This window comes from Cupressus sempervirens, chromosome 7, assembly GCF_028749045.1.
Source record: "Cupressus sempervirens isolate cs-2001-9-10 chromosome 7, ASM2874904v1, whole genome shotgun sequence".
Classification (NCBI taxonomy): Eukaryota; Viridiplantae; Streptophyta; class Pinopsida; order Cupressales; family Cupressaceae; genus Cupressus; species Cupressus sempervirens.
Window position 1 is genome coordinate 131010778 of NC_143124.1, and position 24378 is coordinate 131035155.

The 24378-nt window shown below is 37.3% G+C and overlaps 1 pseudogene; it reads left to right on the forward strand.

The window, feature by feature from the left end:
• The first annotated feature begins 7844 nt into the window (after positions 1–7844).
• On the forward strand, positions 7845–14003 carry LOC149545859 (uncharacterized; annotated as a pseudogene).
• The last annotated feature ends 10375 nt before the right edge of the window (positions 14004–24378 follow it).

A 24378-nucleotide genomic window follows, 5' to 3' on the forward strand; every position in this document is an offset into this window, starting at 1 on the left:
TACTTGATTTATTGAAATTTTATGTGCTACTCATTACAGTACCTCCTTCTCAAATTTTCTTATCTATTTATATCTTCATTGAATTTTTAGATAATTTCTGTAACTCATCCAAAATACATTGTGTACTATCAACCTAAATATTTATTCCACTTACAAATATGTCCTTTAAATCTTCTAGCACTTGGGTTTCCTTCCTATTTTGATCTCTAAGCATTTGTTGCTTAGCTCTTTTCTACAATAATTTCCCTAGGATGTTCATCTTATTAGTAGTGAGGGTAGTGATATCCCAATTTGGAATAACAACATCCTCATCTAAATCTATTTCCTCTTCTTCATCCCTTTCTTTCAAAATAGTAGAAACAATTTTCTTACCCTTGTCTAATACTTCAATACTTAGTTGAGATTTGTTCTCAACTATCATTGTACTTGATATTAACACATTTGGAATTTTAAAAATTTTAGAAATTGAGGGGCTAGCAACAAAAGTAGATATGTTACTAATAGTAGAAATACGTTGTTGTTGCATTGCAAAATTTGATGATGATGGAGGCACTTACTACTCAGTAGATGAAGTGCTGATCACTTTAGTCAATGTAGTACTTAGCTGAATAGGCACAAATATTGGTTGGGTTCTTGGTATTGTAGTGGTTTCCACAACCACCTCGACAAAAAATTTCTTAGAGCTTGATGGCATTAAAGGTTTTCTCGGAGAGTGAGGAAATAAGGCCATTACTACTGTTGCAATCTTTTCAGGGTCAATTTCCTCAATACTCTAAATCTCAGGGAGATTCTCCTCTATAGCTTCTTGTTCATTCTCCTTATCATCCATATTTACATCTTTTGTTTCCACATTTTCTTCATCATCATTGTCATCATCTTCCTTTTAATCTTTGTCACTAACATGAATAACAACATTACTAGGTTGATGCAAGTTGTAAATGCTTTCCATGTAGTTGTGGCTGCCTTTACTACATATTCAATATCTTTTTATCAATTTCATGCATGTGTTTAATTTAATAGTGAGCTTTTCTTGGTTTGTCTTCAAAGATTCACCCACCTCTTTTTCACTGGGACTCGACATGAGTTTCCTTAGAGTCTATTCAAATATACTTTTTGTAGTTTTCTTTGAATGCTCCCATCTAGGTTTGATTGCTTGCATAAGCTCATTGTAAATTTGTTGTCCAAGCTGATTAGGTGATCACTTCCATTTTCCCTAATTTTGTCATTATCCTATCCTCAATCTAGTTTTTCTCATCTGCATTCCTAGTTTCATATCTGAGAGATTTGAAAGTTTCCATTCTAGCTCCTCCTTTTATTTCCTTTAGTTTTTCTTCCAATATAGGTGGAGGCTTCTTGAAAATAATTTTCTCGGCATCCTCTTCAACTAACTTGATATTCTTCTTGTATTTTGATGGTCTTCTTGTGAATACAATAGTGGATGACTTGGTAGGTGTGGTTATGATAACCGTACCTTTCTTCCTTATAAGCTCTTCTTCCTCAAACTTAGTTTCTTATGCTTCATCCTCTGCTTCATTTTCTTCCACATCATCACTTTTTCCCTCTATCAATAGGAGAGTAGAACTTGTTTGCTTCAGTTTTTCTGTCATGTTTCTTCTTTTCTTAACTGCTTGAAAAAGCTTAATTTCAATTTCTATCCTCACCTTGGCTTCTTCATAAGTTCCAAAGTATGGTTCCTTAGGATCCACATGCTCATTCAAAAAAGCTTCAATGATATGTTTTGTATCATCAATGTTAACCTCATATTCAAGAGGCTTAACACTTACCACCCTTGGTTTGACTTCCTGGATGTAGACTCTATTATAGTCTACCATGAAACATATACCATATTTGTTGTCTTCTACAAGTTTTTTTGTTATCCTATATCTATTATTCATCTTTTTTTTGAATGTATCAAATTGGTTATCCATTATACTGTCAAAAATTTCACCCATCTTTGTTATGTATTCATTAATGTAATATAAAACATGTACATCTTTTCTCCATACAACTATGCCTTTAGAAGGGAAAAATTTTTGTACAAAGAAAAATAAAGAAGTTATGAGTGAACCAAACTTACATAGATTGTTCTTGGAACATCTGTTGCTTTCTATGTTTTTATTGAACTGATTCAATAACAACTTAGCAAGGTCAAATGAAATTTTGTTCTTCACTACCTTGAGAACTAAATCTAGTACCTCACATGACACACTATTGAGATAACTAGAGCTGTAGATTTTGTGGGAAATCACATGAATTCCAAATATCAATTCCATTTCAGTGATTCCAATTATCTTCATTCATCTTCCATCCCACTTAGCAAGAGTCTTCTTCGCCAGTTCAACCTAACCTAGGGTTTTAGTCAACTTTTCTTTGTTTAACATTAGAAGACTAGTGATTCTCTGAATCATTTTCCTTGTAATCAAAATGGGATGGTCCAACCATAAATTCCCATTGTGAACTCAACTTAGTATGAATCTTATCCATTTTGCCTAAAAATCCCTTGGAATATGGAAAATATATGTCAAGACCTTTTCTTCCAAATGTTATTGCTCAGGCTTTAAAATGCCATTCATACTTAACTTATTTAATGCCTCATGAATTTCATGTGTATGAAGCTCTTGAATAGAACAACAAAAATACAAGTGTATATCATGCATGAGTAATACCTAGAAAGGAATTTGAGATTGCGCACCTGTTGGGTCTAATGAATTGGCAATTGCTGGACTGATTTTGAATGCTAGAAGCTTGCATACTATTCCTCAAATCAACATTTTTTTTATCTTTCTTCACTTTTCTATTGGAGGAAGCCATGCTTAGTAAGGTATTGAAGGTTTTCAAAATACTTTGAGAATTCTTCCAACAACAAACACACATATTGCTTGGAAGCACAAAAATCACTCTTCACAAATAGCTCTTGAAAATTCACAGTGAAAAATGAATTCAATTTTCTTCTTTTAAAATTTTTTCACTTTTTCATCGACATAAATGCTTTGGTATGACCAATCGCATGGTGAAAGAATTTCTTGCACTCAGTTTTGTCTTTCAATACTTGATAGACATTTTTAGCTCGATAGTCTCAACATTACTAGGTAAAGTCTTCAATAAATTGGTGTCCACACACACTACTTAAGTGTCTCCCAACCTTGCTCAGTAGGGTCTTGCAACTCAACCTAGCTTGGTAAAGGTCTAGAATTTTTACAACCACTTGGTGATCCTTGTACATCTTGAATTCTAATATGGATCTATCCTTGTAGTTGGCTAGAACTGATGAGAGATGTCTACTTTAGACTCTCAATTCTAGTTATTCCTATGGGAATCCAAGTTGAGATGATTGAGTCATCCAATTCTTGAGAGACATCTATTTCATGACTTGGAATTGCATTATCAAAAGATTTTGGTATCCATTTTTGCTTCATCTACTCTCTGATGTTTTCTGCATTGAATTTCTTTTCATCTTAAATTCTTCTAGTGTTCATATAGTTCTTGGCCAGGTGTCCAAGTTCTGTGCAAATGAAACATCTTCTAGTGGTGTCTCTTTTCCTCATGTGATGGTTTACACAGTTTTCTCCAATGTGTCCAAGTTATCCATAGTAGTGGCATCTACACAATGTATTGTAGTCCCATCCAAATATTACTTTCATAATATCTTAGACTACTAGATTCAATATCTTAGTTTTGCATTCAAAAGATTTCTGTCCTTGTTTCTTGCAATTTTGACATTTGCCTTCAAACTTAGGATTCTCTTTACATTCATTTTCTCTATGATCATGCTTATTACAGTTGTAGCACTTTCCTTTAAATTTTTTTTTACCATTACTCCAACATTTTTTTGATGTATGACCTAACTTACCACAATGATTGCAAGTAGTACTTTGATTCTTTTGAGCTCCTTGCTAGGATGATTCACCTTCTTTTGTGTATCCAATTCTAGCTTTGCCTTTGCGTCTATACTAACTTTTCTCATTCAACTGATTCGTGTTTTCTTGAGGTTTTAACAATTGATGAGCTTAAGGGGCTTTATAATGAATGGTTCATAAGGCACAAAACTTGGTGAAGATTTTGCAAATGGGGTTGCAAGCTTTAGGTTTAACCATGGAGGAAAATCTATAGTTAAGTGTGCTTAGGCTAGAGTAGTACTAGGATGGCTGACCTCCCGGGAAGTCTCGGTGCTTCACCCATGTGGGCATCACCTAGAACCAATGAGTGTTCCAGTTATTCTCATGAAAGATGGATTTATGTTGAATAACTACTCATGAAACATGGGTCAATGAGTTTGACTCAAAAATCACACAATTATATCCTGATAGCAATATCACAATTTGACTTGCTATGGAAATTATCTCCTACTTATCAATTCTTTCATAGGTTTTATTTTCATTGCTTAGATCATTATGTAGTCTTTCATTCTTAGATCTTAGATTCATGAGTTCTTCATTTGCATTAGTGAGTTGATTAATGAAGTCTTCTTGCTGAAGGGATAGATGCTGAATTTTATTATTCTTTTCTTCTATCTCTTCTTTGGCTTTGTATTTTTCTTCCATGACTTTGCATAATCTTACTGATAGTATTTCTTGTTCTCTTTTCATCTTTCTAACTTCTTCTTGAAGATTGGAGTTCTTTTCTAATAGGTCTTTGATTGTTTCATAACCTTTATTTGAGTTTCTTTCTAGATAGATATCTTCAATTCTTTCTTTAGTGTAGAGATTTTCATTCATTTATACTACAAGATCTTTTATTCTTTTTAAAATTTTGAAAGTTGCTCCTTTTCTTTCTTTAGATGCCCATAGCCAATTCAAGATCCAACTTTTCATTATCAATAGCCTTATCTAGCTTGTATACTGCTTTTGATCTTTGCTCAAGTTGCTAAACTTCTTCTGTGAGAAACACAATGCTTTGATACCAATTGTTGGAAATATGAGGTGGACAAGGTTACAAAGAGGGGAGAGGTGTATCAGGAACCAATAAAACTTTAATCTTATTCCACAAATTTATCCTTCATAAATATTATGATCTAATTGTATGCATGAAATAATGAAAGCAAATAAACATTCATAGAAATTTGACACAAAATATGGTGACCCAGAAACCTTCCAAATAGAAAGTAAAACTGGGGTGGGGATGATACCCACAAGCTTTAGTACTGTAGTATAAAGTTGGCCTGTTAAGGAATACAATTGATCACTTTTGATTATCTACCCTATTATGAGATATAAGGACTAAAAGGCCCACCTTGCTAAAGGATTTAGAAAAGATACAATGAAGTATGCACTCAGTAAAAAGATTTGACAAAGATTGTTAAGTCTACCCTTTTAAAATATTTAACTGATACACCTGTTAGGATGAGCTAGTGGCTGATCTCTGAACTGCAACTTTGATTTCCTGATTGAGATTCCTTTGAAATGTAAAGATCACCTTGCTATGAGAGATGAATCTTTGTTTCCCCTTATACTACTTGTAGCCTTCTTAATTTTCACTTTCGCTCTTTATATTTTTTTCATAATTACTTGTTTGGATATGATAAAATTCATTACATATATACCAATCCAAATCACAATTCATCAAAGTCGGCTACGCGATAGGTTCCCATCAAGATCATAAAGTCAGCCCAACTATTGATACTCAGGTTCAAAAGATAAACTCGGTGATGTTCTGATACTCGACAACACCATAGTCAACACTTGGGATAATTATGCAGTCGATAGACGTAGAAGCTTCCATAGACAGAGTTGACAAGATTGTAATTCGGTGGCAGCAGGTTCGATTATTAATGCAGTTGATTTATTGAAGATTAATTCCAAGTACCTTACCAGCTATTTATGTCATATGGATTAGAAGTCTTAGTTGGTCGAAGTTAGCTTGGGTAGCTACTTGGTTGTCTCCCCTAGCTCTATAGTCCCTCTCTTTTGGGGAAAATAGAATATGAATTTGAGTTTGGTAGAAAATAGAAGATGTTATATGTTTATAACTTGGTGTGTGAACATGTTACATGTTTGAAAAGTTTACATTAAGGTTATAGTAAAGCAAGCTTCTAGAACACACACTGCTTTTGTGCTATTTGTGGAAAGTTATAATGAAATTGAATTCATAACCATCATGGTGTGCTTCATGTTTTTGTTGTATCTTCTTATATGTTCCTACTTTTCCTCTATTTTTTGTTCATTAATTTATTTCTTCTTTTATTTTGCCCTGCACTTAACTCATCTTAAAGATTATTGACAACTTTAACATGAACTAATCCACCCGTGCTAGAAAGTGATAGTGAGAATTCTAGAAGATATAGTGAGAATTCTTCAAGATGTATTTGTAATCACACTTTCACATGATGGTTTGATAGATGTCATGGTTTGGTTTGGCACAGAAATTTGACCAAAAGAATTGGAGTTAAACCCAGAACTCACAAATGCATTTGCAAAAATATTGGACAAAAATTAGTTAAGATTAGCAAAATATGTATCGTCATTAGAGTAAATTGAATCACTATTGCATTTACATAATCTCAAATGGGATAGATCATAGATGAGAATTTGATTATAAAGAAGAAAAGGAGAAAAGAAAAGTAAGAGTTTTATTGTCACTCTCATTATTATCCTTGACGAGATCAACAAAGAAGGTACATTTGAAGAATAGATAGATATTTTGTACTTAGTAGTGTTGTTTCATTTCCATCCACCATGTGTCTCCAAACCATGCTTTTCTATTTACTTGAGACATTTTCAATTGACTTTAATTCTCAATTAAGTGAATGCTTGTTTATTATTATGTATTTTGGCTTACTTATTAGCAATCAACAATTGAAGTTTTTAAATCATATTTGATATACTTATAATTCATTGAAAAGATAAAATATAAATATATGAGAGCAATTGCAATAAGTAATAATAACATAAAGAAAATTTGTATATTAGTTTAGAAAAATTCAAAATAAATAATATTATTTTTATATTAATTTTATATTTGTTATTTTATGGATTGGTGAAGATGTATTATATATAAATTTTAGATCTATCTTTGTTAAATGCATTGATATTTAAATATAGTTATTAAATTACTATTATATTTTATGTTTTAAATCCCTCTTCAACTTTGTCTATCTTTACAACATTTTAATTTTTAAATAACATTTAGAAGTAAAACTGATGCTGTAAAAGGTAGGAGAATCCCCAAATCCTAGCCATCAACAATTGACCACATATCATAATTATAACAATAACATAGATATTCAGATCCACAAAACACCAATTTCTCATAATAGAATCATAAGATTACATCCAACATGTCATGTGGTCCAAGTATCAAGCAATTACAATAGTAATTCTGCAAGACTCTTAGACTACAAAATATTTCTAAGATTTGGTTATGCTTTATTTAGAAGATTATGAGTATGATTTTTGACTTGCAAATTTTTTTTTTAAAAAAAAAAGATATGTTACAGCCATAATGCCTATGTATGCCATGATGCCTAAAATATGCATGATACATTAAAAATAATCAATTAGATAGCCGGCGCCCCAGAGCGCTTGCATGGTCATCCATTGTCATCCATGTTACCATCTATTAATTTAGACTAATTATATATGTACGCTTGTTGCAATTATAGTTATGCTATTTTTTGTATGGTGCAATCTACGCAAACATGGCCACATCTGTAGGTAGCCGTCTTCAACGGAGACGCTTCTTTGTAAAAAGTTGTATGAACTCAAGCGGTTTTGGACAGACCGTTTTCTATGTTTTCGATCTTCTTGTTCTCCAAATCTTTATTTTCTTCTCGCATAGCGTTCTTTCCCTCTATTTTCTACCGTGGTTCTGTCTCTTCTTTGTATTAAGGATAATTTGGATCCTTTGAAATGGCTTCCAATTCTGAGCAGCCTGAGCTCGAAGACACTATTGAGCAGCTTGAACTAGAAGACGCTTTTGAGCAGCCTGAACCTTCTTCAAGGCCTAGGCAAAATGGGAACTTTTTAATGGAGATCCCTAAATTGTTGCAGGAATGGTGTCTGTCTATTCTAAACATCTCGGTACAGATCTGCCTCATTCAATTCCGCAGGTTTATGCGAGCTATTGAACGCAGCCGGCAAACGCTACATGAGGCTGATCGCCAAAACATATTTGACCAGTTCCCACCATTCTCCGAGTCTACATCAATGGAGCTCTGGCAGATTTTCATTAACCATCGTGAAAGCGATACGAAATACACATTGGACAAAAAAATTGAGGAAATCCTTCATAGCAAGTGATTTTGCGCTTTCCTCGATGGAGGTGCAATTCGGCCCGGCGATGTGATACAGAGAGAAATACAAGCAGCAATCAACAGTGCCTCTCTTCACATTGCCATTTTCTCTCCCAACTATGCCCAATCCTCATGGTGTCAAGATGAGCTTGCTTACATGCTCAAAATCAGAGCCCCTGCTACAATCATTCCCATTTTCTATCATGTTGATCCCTCTGATCTCAGATATATTGATCAAGGAAAAGGAATATATGCCGATGCGTTCTGACAACATTCAAAGAAAGGTAGATACACCAAGGAAAGGCTCGATCAGTGGAAAGCAGCACTACACAAAATTTCATCCCTTTCCGGCTTATAGGTTAACAATAATAAGTATGTATTGTTTCTCTTTCTCCTCGAAAGTCAAGTTCTGTATTCCATATATGTTGAGAAAAGTGATGCATGAGGAACTGATAATTTTTCGTATTCTATATATTCTTTAATATTTATCTGCTCATGCAAGAGGAACTGAAAAAATTGTATCAGTTTGCATTGTTTATGATAGAGTGAATATCTGCGTAGAAGGAGTTTGTAGTGTTGGAGAACACGCAATATATTCATTTTAAATGATTGTAATGTAATTTTAATTAGTGCGTGGAAATAATTGTTTTTTTGTGTGCTGTATTATACTCTCTATTCTTTACCTGTTTTCAGATTCTACAATATATAGGTTCTACTTAATTTGTGTTGTGTATTTTGTTTTGATTTTTATTTTTTGCCCATAATGTTTAGGGACAAGGCCGAAGTTTTGAAGAATATTGTGAATAGAGCATTGGGATTAATGAAAATAGATCCCATACATGTAGCCGAATATCCACTTGGTTTGGATGAACTAGTACAAGGCTTCGTCAAGTCAGTCACAACTGAAGAAGACAGCGAAAAACTCACGGGGATCATGGGCATGGGTGGCATTGGGAAATGCACTTTGGCCAAAGAGCTCTTCAACAGAAACTTTCGCTCATTTCAGAAATGCGGTTTAGTTCCCGACGTGCAAGATGCGGAATCCAGAAATGCTCTGCCTGAGAAGCAGAAAAAGCTTCTTACAGACCTTGGTGTTGAAAATTTGTCATTAGACGGTGTCGACGAAGGCAAAGTGGTACTCACAAATCGTTTGAGCTTTGTTCGGGCCCTCATTGTTTTGGATGACCTGGATCACATCGATCAGTTGTATGCTCTTTTGCCAAATAAACACAACCTCGGATCCCAAAGTATGGTAATTGTGACGTCTCGGAAAAGGGATGTTCTTAAATTCTATGGGTATCTGAAACATTTACGAAGTGCCAAGACTTGAGAGCTCAGTAGCGAAGAATTTATTCTGCAAGCATGCTTTCCAGAAGTCTTCTCCACCCACCAGATTTGACACTCTGGTTGACAAATTCATCCAGGTTTACGATGGCCTGCCTTTATCTCTGAAGGTATTAGGGGGACAGCTACATGGTGAGGATTCCATTGCTTACTGGGAATCCCAATTAGATAAAATCTCAAGAATATTGCCTAGGGACATCACAAAAAGGCTACAGGTTAGCTATGATGCTCTGGATAAAGAAGATAGAGAGATGTTCTTGGATGCGGCTTGTTTTCTCATCGGCGAATGCAAAAGCACAGCTATAGCACTGTGGGATGGATCGGGTTGGAGTGGCCTGCACAGTTTACAAACACTTGTAAATAAGTGTCTTGTGGAGCTGGGTTCCGAGAAACATAACACCTTCTGGGTTCCGAGAAACATAACACCTTCAATGAGAAGAAGATACAGATGCACGATCATCTGAGGGACATGGGAAGAGAGATTTCAAGTGAGCACTCATCATATTGGCTTTTGCATCTAGAGCAGATTAATAATATACTGCATTTCCAGGTAAATGTATTACTGGCTCCCCTTTAATTATTTCTTAGTTAAATCATAAAAATAATAGTTTTTGGTTTTGTCTGCCTCTGCTTGCGGCAGAGTTGACTGAAATAGCTTGTATTCTGGTATTTTTCATTAAGAAAGAAATACAAATTAGAGGGATACAACCTCCAGCTATGTTTGTGGCCTTCAAAGAGTACGCTCATCAGCTAATGCGAACCTCAAGAAAACTAAATATACTTCACGTGCAAAGCAATGAGTTCACGGAAGAGTTTGCATATTTATCAGAGCATCTTGTTTGGTTTCACTGGCATACCCATTCATTAAGAAATCTTCCATCTTGGCTTCCATTAAGACATTTAAGTGTTTTAGAGCTTGATGATGCTAATGACTTGGAGGAGTTGTGGCAGGTCAATGTGGATGTAATTAGTTTGAATCTGTGGCTTTTATGTAACAGCTTTTTGATAGTTTATATTTTTCTCAATTGAATTCAGTAGAATAATGAACTGAATTGAGTATAATGATGTTTGTGTGCAGCCTCCTCTGCTATTGAGAAAGCTTATCGTACGTTTCTATTTCAAATTGGAATGGCTTCCAACCTCAATAGGACATCTTCAAAATCTTAAAATGCTTTCCCTTTGTTTTACTGGTAGCAGTTTGCCAGAAGAGTTCTGTGGCCTACATTCGCTGAAGTATTTATATTTATACTGTCCAAAGTTATCTTCACTGCCAGCTGGCTTTGGCAATTTAAAAGATTTGAAGTATTTAATGCTGTCTTGCCCACAGTTGAGCACTTTGCCAGATTCTTTCCAACAGCTGATAAAGATGAAACATCTGCGATTATCCAGATGTGAAACGCTCTTCTCACTGCCTAATGGCTTTGGGAATTCAGTAAGATTGAAGTATTTAAGTCTAACGTTTTGTGAGCAGTTGAGAACTTTACCAGATTCTTTCAAGTAGTTGACACACTTGGAAGATCTAGAGATTCCATTCTCCTCAACTACTAATGGTTTGTCCTCGCTACCTATTGGTTTTGGTAATTTAAATAGATTGAAGCGCATAAGTCTAATTTGGTGCAGCCAGTTGAGCATGTTGCTGGACTATTTTGGGCAGCTGATACACCTAGGATATCTGGATTTTGTTGGTAGTATTAATTTCTCCATCTATTGGCCATCCACCACAGACAATTAGCCGTCAAGCCCACCGTCCAGCCCACAAAATAACAATCAATATTTAATATTATAGCATGTGTAAAATGTTTGGTGTATTCTAGAGAGAGTTCTCAAACCTCTATAAATAGAGGCATTATGTAAGGATTTGAGCATCAGATGTTTATCTGATCATGGTGGATCAGTAGAGCCCATTTTGGGTTTCTCATTGTGGATCATGAGTGGATGGAATGCTGTAGCATTCTATGGATTTGTAATAGATTTCAGTTATGTTAATGAGTATGAAGTGTTGTAGCACAACTTGATGTCTTTGTGTTTTGCTTATTGATTTGAATGTTTATCATTGCATTCATGTTTGTCTTTGATCCACTCTATCCACCTCCTTCAAGTGGCATTAGAGCTAATGGGAGGTGATCTTGGAGATCATGGAGAGGTCGATGATCTTGAAGTGTTTTTTGGCAAATGAAAAGTTTCAGCCATTGAGTATTTGTCATTAAGGTTGTGGCAACATAGCCCAACAAGCAATGGCATTGGAAGTTATCTTCTGCAAGAAGAAAGAGAAGAACAAGTCAAGAGATTGCTATGAGAAACAAAGAAGCTGTGAAAAGAAGGAAGCCAAAGTCATAAATTAGAAGCATGTGGAGCATCTCTGTGCAAGCAGGAGTGCTAGAGAATGCATACACAAGGCATGGAAGATATTGATCATGGAAATGTTTATTATGTCTTTGTGTTTAAGTACGTGTGTTTGATGTTATAGAATAGTTATTGAACTTAGTTGTGGTTGCAGTAAGTGAAAGTAGGTTGGATTGGTGGTGAGTTGTTTGTCATGATTCAAAAGAATTCTAAGGACTTGTAGCATTCTATGGATTTGTAATAGATTTCAGATATGTTAATGAGTATGAAGTGTTGTAGCACAACTTGATGTTTTTTTGTTTTTCTTATTGATTTGAATGTTTATCATTGCATTCATGTTTTCCTTTGATCCACTCTATCTAGTGCTAGAGAATGCATACATAAGGCATGGAAGATATTGATCATGGAAATGTTTATTATGTCTTTGTGTTTAAGTACGTGTGTTTGATGTTATAGAATAGTTATTGAACTTAGTTGTGGTTGCAGTAAGTGAAAGTAGGTTGGATTGGTGGTGAGTTGTTTGTCATGATTCAAAAGAATTCTAAGGACTTGTAGCATTCTATGGATTTGTAATAGATTTTAGATATATTAATGAGTATGAAGTGTTGTAGCACAACTTGATGTCTTTGTGTTTTGCTTATTGATTTGAATGTTTATCATTGCATTCATGTTTGCCTTTGATCCACTCTATCCACCTCCTTCAGATTTATCAGGTTGTGAAATGTTATCCTCATTGGCTGAGGTTTTTGACAATTTATACAGATTGAAGCACATAAATCTGGGACTGTGCAAGCAGTTGAGAACTTTGCCAGATTCATTCAAGAGGCTGATACACTTGGAGCATCTAAATTTACAAGGTTGTGCCAAGCTTAAACTAAACTTAGATGTATTTGAAGGCATCAGAAAGCTCAAGTACTTGGGATTCAGCAGTTGTGAAGAATTAGAAGATTTGCCTAATCAAATTAAGAATCAGGCATCGTTGACAAAATTAGATCTAACAGGTTGCATTAAGTTGAGAAGCTCACCAAGTAACATTGGTCAACTGGTCAACTTATGGTCGTTCAAAATTGAGAGCCAGGTGATGAAAGGCTTGCAGACTGCTCTTGTTCACTTTCCCTCATTGAAAAAGATTGAAATTGTAAGTTCTGAAGGTACAATGGAATTTGGTGCTGAGGAAGAAGACTGCAAACCAGTCTCTGTGCTATCAATTTCCAGTGACTATTGGCCCAACCTCCAAAATTTGGAGGTCGGGGACAATAGCATCATTCAAAAAGACAAGTTTCCTAAAAATCACCATTTAATCGAGATAGAGAAACTGCCAGTGACCCTGCAAACGCTGTCAATATACCATTGCGAAGTGCTGAAGAACATCAGCTGTCTTAGTGGTCTCATACACCTTGAGAAGCTACTAATACAATATTGTCCGCAGTTTGAAGAGCTGTCAAGCTTTGCTGATTTGGCTTCGCTGGAATACTTTAAATTGATAGAATGCCCCAAAGTTAAGAAAATAGAAGGCCTGCAACACTGCAATTCATTGAAGCATCTATGTCTTCGACAGACCCGCTGGAAGGAGTCCGTTATACAAAGTTTGGAGAAAGTGGAAGGATTGGAAGTAGTGGAGTTCGTATGTGACACCATATCAGCTCTCAAGTCTTGTATTCAATCTATAAATATCAAGGTAATGAAAACTTTCACAAATTCAGAGTTTTCTAAATTTATATAAATGTTCGTGGTAATTACTTGCAAAAATTACTATTTGCAGGGAAGGCCGGGAGAAATATTTATACAAGGTAGCATTAGCTGTGTGGTGCAGCCCATTCTGAACTCTTCAGAGTTTCCTGATCTTACGGTCAGGAAGGCCAAGCCGCTGGGCTATGTATGCGAGACTAATTATTTCTGCTATAGGGAGGGAAAGGAGCTGAATGGGGAGGAGAGGAAAGTGGTACAAATATACTTGCACCTCAAAAATGGTGGAGATATAGTGGTCGTCACACCCGAAGGAATCAGGATAGAGAAGGAGGTGTTAGTTGAGGGAAGCAGAAAAAGAGTCGTGAAGGCTTTTAAGAAATTATTAGCACTTTTGGAATAGTTTACTCTGTCTAATGCGCTGATCGGTCTGGCTTAAGGCTAATAATGTACAGGGTAAGCCTCAATTGGAATTAGCGAGAAGGGTAGTTAGGGTAGATTAATTGGAGTTTGTTTTAAAATAATTTTTTGATAGATTGAACTATATATATATATATATATATATATATATATATATATATATATATATATATATATATATATATATATATATATATATATATATATATATATATATATATATATATATATATATATATATATATATATATATATATATATATATATAATGTTTTATAGTGAGAGATGGATGTTTTTAATGCTTTATTAAGCACACAATTACTTACTTTATTGAAAATTGAATTACTTTATTAACTTATATTATACTTTCATGATTTTGATTGTAGACTTTTTTTTCAGATTTTATTTTTCTTATCTATTTGGATGCTTCTTATATTTTTTTCTAGTAGTTTTTCTTCACAAGAGATACAATGCGTTGAATTTCTTGCTTAAAGTTAGAAGAAGAAAAGTAGAGATATATTGTAACCAAGTATAATAGGTCTTAAGTTTGAGAAAATAGAGTAGACCAATAGCAAGGAAAATATAGGGCTTGAGATGGAGAAAATAGAGCAGGTCAATAGCAGGGAAAATATATATCACAAGAAATGAAGCAAGACAAAAATCCAACTATAGCTTTGTGAAAGTATGGAAGGATTTTTATTAGTAAGATATTGTCTAGGTATAAATAGCATTGGGTATAAAGTCCTAAATAAATTTTGGAACGTTGGTCCTTTTTCTAAGAAAAATAGAATATGTAAGAGGCCACTAGTTGAGTGGTTAACTTAGATTTTCAATTCAATCCTCAACTACCTTAGGCTTTTCGACAAATATTATGGACCCTTTATGAGATGGGAGTCATACAACTTTCTATTATAATGGCTCATCTTTGTGAGAAGACAATTTACATAGAATTAATTATACAAACCATAACTTGTGACAAATAGGAAATACTTCACAATGGACAACTAGTGATGCAATTATCTAGAAATGGAATATGAATAGTAAAATTCCACACTACTTGGTATTGTGTATCCAAAATAAGAGAGCTTGTTTCGTCATATTATGTTTCCATTGTAGTCTACACAGGGTCAATTAAAATTAGTTAATATTGATTGAAATTAAGAATAAATCTAACTCATATCCATTCAATTGAGCCCAATCTGAGTAAATCATTTTCAAGTTATAGTCTCTACACCAAGGCCCAGTTTTACTATCATAAATGAGAAACAAAACTTGTGACATTGCCTAGGGCATCCAATATCTTTCCCAAGACAATTTCAAATTACACAAAATGAATTTATCAAGTTGTAACCATATACAAATATAGTTTCATAATATCTAATCCATTAATTATTTCAATGTATAAATCATTATGAGAGAACAAATCATTGTCTGCAACTCCATTGGAGGTATACAAAAACTTCTTTTTGCTAAACTGTCCACAACTTTCCCAAATCTGCATACAATTGACTCAAACCAAAAGGGAATAAAAGTGGATTCACATATCTTTCCAATGAATCCATTTTGGTTCTCAAACTTGTCCAAATGCTTCCATACCAAACCCTTCAATACAATGGGATTCTCAAATCTACAAACAACCACTTTCACCAAAATACTCATAACTTATTCATTTGTCCACATAATCATTAAAAAAAAAAACTAAAATGAAGCTTATTCATCTTAATTTAAACAATAAACACTTTGTATGATATTTCTAGCCTGTAGTGGTGCATACACAACCTAGACTCAACATAAATATAGTTAACACCAATCAAAACAACACATTTTGAAGACGTTGATTGATTCAAAATGATCTTCCTCTTTCCATTCATTGTTTGGAACACACATACAATGATTTTATACTAGTTGGGGTACTTTATAACTTTCCAACCACCCTTTGAACCAATAAACCTACCCTTTACAACATAATTGCACCTTTTAGAATGTTTTATGCATTTCGTGCAATTTTGCATTACAATTTTTTTTATGTCAATGTGACAAATTTGAAAATTTAACTCTAAACTTAATAAATATTTTCATGGACATTCAATTACCCTAAAATAAATTTTAATAGATATTTTACATCCATTTTACCATTTATTAGTCATTCTTTCATATTCTAACCTTCTTGACCAAATTAGGACCTTAACAAGACAATATTAACAATGTCATACAAATGGCTTCACATAGCCTTACTTATGATTCAAATATACTCCTAATACATTGAAAATACTATAAAATTCATAATACAAATTCTATCCTCTTGTAATTGTTACCTCTGGTTTTACCGCCAAGGATTTAAATTTGAATGCGTGGCTCATACAACGATTAGTCTCGAATTAGTATTTAATGCTACGACCCACGAGTTTCTGGCCGTTAGATCTAAGTGGTACCGACGGTTGGCGCCATCGCGCTATAAAGGAAATGCACGATAATTATGATGGTGCGATGACGCCCTATCGACACGTTGCAGGGGTGGGTCTGGTGTTCGGCGAGTCATAAAAGTTTTTTGATGCCCTTGGCGCTATGTCACTATCGCATATCGGCCAGAAAATCTCCATAGCGACATAGCGCCCGGCGAAAATAGTCACGTCGGCGAATTTTGACGACCGGCAGAATCAGGTGTTGTAGCGACGAATCAGGAGAAACCACGTGTGCTAGGTCAGAGTTCTTGTCGGCATGGCTAACACAATCGAGGCTTACGTTCACCACCGTTGGATCAGCTCGGATCAACAGTAAACACCATCGTGCTATGGAGGAGTTGCACGAGGGTTATGATAGTGACATCGCGCCCTAGTGACACATTCAGGTGGGGCCGTGTCTCAAAGCGATGCCAGGTGTATCGACATAGAGGGCAGAAGCATGAGGTACGACGATTCCTCACGATCGTCGAATTTAGTCGCATCAATGGATGGGGCCATCTCGCTATGGCGAAGATGTGTGGATTTTATCATAGCGACATGGCAACCATCCGCCACATGGATTGACAGGACCAGGTCTCACCAAGGATCGCCAGGTGTCATCCAAGGTGTGGTGTAGTTATGAATATGGCAATGAGTGGGATGGTTCCGGTCGCAGGTCGTAGAGTATGGCAGGTCAAAGGTTTCGTGGCGGCGGGCGGATAGGTTCATGGCTCGGAGGTTTCAAAAAATGGTGAGGAGTCATGGTGCCAACAAAAAACCAATGCATTTATCGATGGCGACATAGCGCCCAAATAGAAAGTTCACCGTGGCGAGGAAGGATCAGGCAGATGGGTCCTGTCGGTACTCTGCAATGCAATTTGTCAGCCCAACGTCAAGATAGTGAATCAAATGGGGACACGTGTAAATCTCAAGGCACGCTCTCAGTGAGCGCTATGGCGCTATGGGAATTTGGTCTCGATTTCTGCATAGCGACATGGCGCCTAGCTGACACGTGGTCACTCTTTGAATTAGGTCTTGGGTTGCCAGCTGATGTTTCGTCGAACCAAATAGGGAAGTGCCATGTGTGTATGAGTCAGTGCATAGCGTACAGCAAGACCAGTAGTCTCAGAAGGAATGGCGAGTCTTCACGATCGTTAGATTCGTAGGGATCTACGATTGGCGCTGTCTCGCTATCAAGAACTACCCAAAAGTTAACATCGGCGACATAGTGGCCGTCCGCCACGTGTCCTAGCTAGACCACATTCCATGCTGCCGGTGCAGTTAGATTTAAGTGACCAACAGACCAACGAGGAGATTCCATGTATCAACGAGCCCAGCGAATCACGAGAAAAAGGAGGGTCGCGGGAGGGCAAGTTTTGTGACTGTCAGATTGGAAAGGATCGACGGCAGGCGCCATCTCGCCATGGCGAAGCTGTGGGTTTTTTAGCATAGTGACTTGGCACCCTTTTGCCACGTGTCAGTGGGGTCAAGTCTCGCCAGGATGCGTCGCTGAGGTGGTGCCAAACAGGATGGGCCCAGTCGCGGATTGGAGGGTCCACGGCGAATCAAGAATAGCCACATATGCCAGGTCAGGGCACAGACATGTCGTGGGACCAGTTTCTTGATGCAACCAGCACGTTACAGAGGTAGGTTCTACACCGTCAGATCTACAAGGATTAGCGGTAGGCGCTATCTCGCCATGGAGAAACTGCATGAATTTTATGATAGCGAGTTAGCGCCCGTGTGCCACATGTCCTGGTGGAACCATGTTTCATACAGCTGGCGTAGTAAGGACTAAGCGATCGTCGGACCAATGGGGAAGTGCCACATGTGTCGCAGGCCCAGTGATTTACAAGGGAAGAGGTTGCAGAATGACGAGTCTCCATGATCGTTGGATCGAGGTCGATCGACAGTAGGCACCATCGCACTATGGCGAGGATGTATGAGGGTTATGTTGGTGACACAATGCCTTTTCGACAGACGTCTTGTCGGCGCAGTCTAGGATGGCGGTTGGCAGTTAGTGTAACTGTCACCATCATGATAGTATTCAGGGTGGCGCAGTTAGTCCAGTGAAGGGTGGTCGACCACAGGAGGACCTCCAGGTGGCGAAATAAAGAAATGCAATTGGCCTGCCCAGCCTAGTTGACGCATAGGGAGCCCGGTTGACCTTTTGACCTCGACGGATTCATTAACCAGGAGGCGAGGATAATCAATTTTGTCATGCAATCTGATCTCCATGATCAATCTCAACCTACCAAAGTAAATGTAAAACACAGAATGACACTCCACCCACCCGTTGATCCATCTACCAAGTCAGAGCACAATTATGACACCATTTTCAGTCTTCTCAAGACATTATTGGTGAAAGAGATCAAATTTTCTGGAGATCTTTTCCATGATTGTCTTCCATGGTACTCAATGGCAGGTAGTTGCAGGGTCATTTCAGCCAAAAAGATCTTAGTTATGCCTGAACTATAAAGGCAAATTTTGTACATTTTTTAAGGGTCGAATCTTCCTGATTTTCTCGGCTGTTGCTTGCAGACTTGCAGTGAAAAATTCCTTTGTCTCTGAGCTAGATAAACATCCTATATCATCTCTTTCAGCCATCAACGTGTATGTGTATCGTTTTGCCTCTTGTTGATGCATTGTTGAGATCAGTGGTCTGCATACTGTATCTATCCTTGGCCTATTGAATAATATACAAGTGAAATCTTCTGTTCCTCGTGTTATTTAGTTGGTCTCCTGATCTGTATGTGGCTGTTGGTTGATATAAGTCTGAATGAATGTATGACCTTGAATGTTACCCTGGTTCCGTAGTGCATATATGGGCAGGAAAATGAGTCTGAACACTCTGTGTTGGTGCATCACCGCCTTAGATTAGACTAGGTAGATTTTCTTTAATGCTCTCTTTCTCCCTTTCCCTTCTGAGAATAGATAGGTGCGCCCTGACAGTAAGAGGAAGCTGGCCTTCTCCGGAGACTCAACCTCACAGTTCAAGTCCCACAACTTGGAGGTTGTTTCCATGTTTCACTAGGTTGTCCTCGCGCATAGACCTTGGACAAGGGTGCAAACCTAAATGACAACAATTTTTGGCATGCCTGGTGGGACTTATATCAGAAGATTTTAGGTCTACTGGTGTCAAGAAGAAAGAATTCTAGAGATAAATGTTGAAGAAGTAGTGCTGGCTTCAGTTTTTTGAGCCTTTAAGAGGCTGGTCCTTCAAGTACTTGGCGACTCTGAATATCAAAAAGTCTGGTTCTAGACCAAGTTTGCAGTAATTCATGCCCAGAACTGAAACAAGGGGGTCTTCTAGAGGTAAATCTCAATATCAAGAGCTTTCTCTTTCAAATCCTAGGAGAAGAAGGACTAGAACTTCATTATCACTAGTTAGGGGTAGAATAACAGTTGATATACCTGTAAGATCTGTCTCTACTCCCCCTACTATTCAAACTCAGCCTAGATTGCCATCAACACTCATCAATAGAACACTTGTTTATATGGCACAGCCAAGAGTTCATGCTTTTGCCACCTTTAATAGTGGAAGTCCTCTGTTGTTAGCCCAAAGACATGATATACCAATATCTGCACTAAAAAGTATACCTGATTTTACTGGTGAAACTTCTATTTCCCCTCTAGAGCATATCCAAGAGGTAGCGAATGTCTGCAATATTCATGGTATTACAGAAGATGATGTTGCCGTTAGACTTCTAGCCTCATCTTTAAAAGGAAAAGCATTACAGTGGTATAGGGGCTTAGCTCATGGTTCCATAACTGATTGGGATGGACTATGAGCAGGATTATGCAAACATTTTGAGGATAAGAGTGACCATTTGTCACTACTAGAGCAGCTGACTACAATAAAATGATCCCCCCATGAATGTATGACTGATTTTAATTATAGATTCCAAAAGACATGGGATAGAATACCTACTATAGTGAAACCTACCCATGGTAATGCCTTCTTGCATTACCTTAGAGTTTCAACAGTGACATTGCCACCACAATCCAAACTATGGGAGGAGGTACATTACCGAGTGCTTATGAGACAGCTATAAAAGCTGAGAATATCCTAATACAAGGTGGGAAGTTGGCTCCAAGGCCTCCTATGCCTTTCTTTCCTGATGTTCCCAACCACCAACCAGCAATAGCCCCTCTTCCTACAATTTCTACGTCACAAGCCCTTACTCCAGTTCCCCAAGCTTCCACATACTCAAACGGAATAGAGGAACTCAAGGAAATGCTCCAAGGTCTAGTGCTGAATACAGATAAAAGAGAGAGGACTCTAGATAAAAAATTGCAAGAGCAGGGGAAGGAGTTGAAGGACCAAGGGAAGAGATTAGAGGATAGTTTTTCTCTAATACAAAAAATGAGTAACAAGGTGGTGGCCTTAGAAAGGCAGTAAGCCGAAAGTGGCAAGCCCCCCCAATTACAACATCAGGCTCTAAGTGGTGGTAGGCCTCCTAATCATTGGAATAGCTCTTTTGATCAGAATAGGAAAAATAGTCATGCTGCTGCTTCAATCTCAAATCAGAGTAGAGCTTTAGTTCCTCAAAATAACTTAGCCCAAGATCAAGACTTCTGTCCTTCATGTAACTATTCTTATACCTACTGCCTATGTCAGAAAGCAGAATCTTATTTGGCCCTAACTATCAAGGAGTCCACAGTAAAGCAATCACACAAGGAAGATTTTCCCAAGGAGGCCTCATATGTTCAGAGGCAGGGTGATTGCTCTTTTATGAATCACCAGATGGAGGAGCATTGTAATGTAAACCAGGATTCCGTTGCTCATAACACAAGAAGCAAGAGGAGAGCTATGGAACCAACTGCCCCCCTTTCTCCTGAGCAGACCTCAACTTCGAGTGTTATACCTCATACACAAAAAGAAAATGAGCAGACAAACACTTCACAACAGCAAAGGAAAGGTCCAAGAAAGGAGGATGCAAGTGATCCCTATGTTGCTTCATCTCGGCCTCTCATGGGTACAACTCCCAAAGTTTCTGCCAAAATTCCTAATGCACCCTTGAGTGTGGTGGAGCAAATGAAGAAAACCAATGTAAGAATTTCCATGTGGGATGCAGTTGCCACCATACCAATGCAGAAAAGGATGCTGCAGCAAGAGTTGGAAAAGATTGAGCCCAAAGATCAATCATCTACCATGGAGGGTGACACTAGTTTAGTACAACCATCAGGTGACGTGGAGACAAATAAAAAGGTTAGACCTCCTCTATTCTATGTTTCTCTGATTATAGGGGGCAAGTTAGTCCATAATTGCATGATAGATTCAGGGGCTAGTAGCTCAGTAATGCCTAGGTGTGTTTCTGATGCTTTAGGAATGAAATATGAGCCCATTATTAGGGATGTGTTACAATTAGATGGGAGTACTGTCAAAACTGTAGGCATCCTTAAGAATGTGAAAATGGCCCTACATGCATGCCCTGGTTGTACTGTGATTCAAGACATATCTGTTGCTGAAGTCAAGCCCTATTTTGCCATCTGTCTTTCAAGAGACTTCACTGCCTAAATAGGTGGATTCATATCTGCTGATTGGTCTTATATGTCATTTAAGACTAGATATGGGGCCAATGCTTCAATTAGAGCAGAACCTCAAGCCCTTCATCACACTGAACCCTACACCCCTAACTTCATTAATATGAATTGCCCTATTTTGGAGATGGATGAAAATGACATAGTGAATGAGCCTGCCACCTCCATAGTAGAGATTCTTGATTTCTTCTTAGATGAGTGGGAAAATACATGTCAGTTTGAGCTTATGTTAGAAACTCTTGAGACAGGCCTTAGTACATATTGCATAATAGAGAAGGAGGCTCAAGTTCCTGATCTTTTTGGAGCTAATGATGACATGAGTGGAATATGGAATATGTATGCTGATGGCTTAAGGAATAGAAATGGAGCAGGGGCCGGTGTTATGTTGATCTCTCCTGCACAAATAAGATACTACTTCTCTTTTAGGCTCCAATTCAGTTGTACCAATAATGCGGCCGAGTATGAATCCTTGATCCAAGGTCTCCTACTTGCCCAAAAGAGGGGAATTCAAGCCTTGAAAGTATATGGAGATAGTGAGTTGGTAGTGAACCAAGTGAGAAATCAGAATATCACCAAAAATGGCCTGCTCAAGTCTTACAAACACAGAGTCTGGGATTTTTTTGAGGGTTTCCAAGCATTCAATATCCAAAGCATTCCTAGGAAAGAAAACAAATATGCTGATAGACTTGTAGCAGTGGGTGCATCTTATGATGTGCTAGGGAATCTCGAGGAAGAGAGGAAGCAAAAAATAAGGGTGGTAGTAAGGCCTGTTGTTCTTGATAATAATACTCATTGGCAGGTGTTTGAGTCCGATGAGCAGATTGTGAGTTTCTTGCAGAATGAAGCAGAATTTTTAGAAAGAAATCAGTCAAGACTACAAGATCAGTATGGTGATCAGATCATTCACCTCAGTTCCAACAAGTTCCCCAAGGGTCTTATTACCTTGGAGAGTGTCTTTAATCCTGATGATCAAACAAGAGGCAAAGGAATAAATCTAGCTGCAGAAAAGGATGATCATGCTCCAGTTACTATTGCTAATGGAAAATCTCTTAACATGGGGAAGGTATGTTCTGAGGCTGAGCAAGAAAATTTCATTCATCTATGTCAAGAATTTAATGATGTGTTTGCTTGGTCATATGATGACTTAAAGGAGTTTGACCCTAGTTTGTTTTAGCATACCATAGATTTAGTTGATAGGGTCAAACCAGTAAGGCAAAAACAGAGGCCAGTGAATCCCAAGATTGAACCATTAATGAGGAAGGAACTATCCAAGTTGATTGAAGCTAACATAATTTTTCCTATCAAACACTCATCATGGGTGGCTAACCTTGTCCCCATAAGGAAGAATAATGGAGAAATCAGATTGTGTGTGGACTTTAGGGATCTTAATCAGGCTTCCCTTAAGGATCACCATCCTCTCCCTTCTATGGAGAAAATTCTATCCAAGGTTAGTGGGTCAAGGAGGTTCTCTTTTCTTGATGGATTTTCTGGTTATAACCAAGTGTTGGTTAAAGAATCTGACAGATATAGGACAACATTTACTACTAAATGGGGCACCTATGCTTATTACAAGATGCCATTCAGACTAACAAATGCAGGTGCCACGTTCCAAAAGGCAATGGAGGTAGCTTTCAAAAGATTAATCGACAAGTTTGTCTTAGTATACCTTGATGATATAACTTTTTATTCCAAGAATGTAAAAGATCACCTTGATCATTTGAGATAGGTATTTCTAAGATGTAGAGAGTTTGGGGTTTCCCTCAACCCAGCAAAGTGTGTCTTTGCTACAAGCCAAGGAAAATTACTGGGACACATTGTATCTAAGGATGGGTTGACCGTTGATCCAGAAAGAACAAAAGCCATACTTGCCCTTCCCCTCCCTAAACACAAGAAAGGGCTGCAAAGTTTCCTTGGTAGGATAAATTTTGTAAGAAGGTTTATTCCTAATCTTGCCATCATGGTGAAACCCCTCACAGCCATGCTTAAGAAAGATATGGTCTTCTCATGGACCAAGGAGGGGAAGGAGAGTTTTGAAGAAATTAAGGCAGCCATAGCCTCAGCCCCCACTCTCATAAACCCAAATTTTGAGAAAGATATCATCCTCTACACTTTAGGTAAGGAGTCAAGTGTTTTTGCTGTCTTGACCTAGACAAATGACAAGAATGAGGAGCAGCCCATAGCCTTCTTTAGTGAAGGACTCAAAGAGTGTGAAGATAAGTATAGCTTTGTTGAGAAGCAAGCCCTTGCAGTCATTAGAGCTTTGAAGAAATTTAGACACCTCTTACCCACAATAGGATCCATTTGTTGGTTCCCCATGTGAGTGTAAAAGATTTCTTGTTAAGAAAGGACATCGGTGAAAAGAGAGCTGGATGG